A 1,200-nucleotide genomic window follows, 5' to 3' on the forward strand; every position below is an offset into this window, starting at 1 on the left:
GCACACAACCTGAGGACAGGGATGGCGCTGTTTATGGTAGAAAGAAGCTGTTTCTCTAATTCTGACTAAATGTGGGTTCATACTGAGGAATTCTCGTGGATAATGTCCTTGGAATTCCGCAGTATGTCTGCGCGCATGGCCGTGCGCCTTTCCGCCGGCTCCATAGACACCATTCTATGGGCCAGCGTATTCCGCTATCCGCCTAAAGAAGTGACATGTCACTTCTTTCGGCGGATAGCGGAATACGCCGGCCCATAGAATGGTGTCTATGGAGCTGGCGGCCGTGCGCGCGGACATATTGCGGAATTCCACGGACATTATCCGCGAGAATTCCTCAGTATGAACCCACCCTAAGTCTTCTCCAAGCTGTGCAATGTTGTTGTGTGATTAAAGACCCATTCGAACAATGCAACGATTAGCAGGTAATAAGGCCCTTAGAGTGGCGACTTGACTATTAAAACAAGTCGGTTGCATTTTTTTGTTAAGCAGTCACAGTCAAAACGCGTCACCAATCACTTACATTATTATGCGATGTCCCTGCAGAGTCACATGGGCCGTTAAAGGGGTTTCCTGGCAGAAATCTTTTTCTTTCAAATAAACTGCTTTCAGAAAGTTATATAGATTTGTAATTTACTTCTATAGAAAAATCCCAAGTATTCCAGTACTTATCAGCTGCTGTATGTCCTGCAGGAAGTGGTGTATTTTTTCCAGTATGACAGTGCTCTCTGCTGCCACCTCTGTCCATGTCAGGAACTGTCCAGAGCAGCAGCAAAACCCCATAGAAAACCTCTCCTGCTCTGGACAGTTCCTGACACGGACAGCAGTGGCAGCAGAGAGCACTGTGTCAGACTGAAAACAATACTCCACTTCCTGTAGGACAAACAGCAGCTAATAAGTACTGGAAGACATGGGATTTTTAAATAGAAGTAAATTACAAATCTGTATAACTTTCTGACACCAGGTGATTTGAAAGAAAAAGATTTTCGCGAGTTCCCCTTTAAGTGATATTTGTGAGAAGTTTTGTTGAGTAAATTTGCCGGAAGTGTCTTATAACTTAGTAACAGGCGACTCTCCGTGCGCCATTCCCGCTGACCGTCTATACTATGTAGCAGAGCTGTGCCGTGTGATATCCGGTGTGTGTGTCCCCAGGCCCCGCTGCCTCCTGTTAGCTGGTGGTGCCCGGTGACAGCGGGGAGGTCC

Source organism: Dendropsophus ebraccatus, chromosome 8 (genome assembly GCF_027789765.1).
Source record: "Dendropsophus ebraccatus isolate aDenEbr1 chromosome 8, aDenEbr1.pat, whole genome shotgun sequence".
In the NCBI taxonomy this organism is placed as follows: Eukaryota; Metazoa; Chordata; class Amphibia; order Anura; family Hylidae; genus Dendropsophus; species Dendropsophus ebraccatus.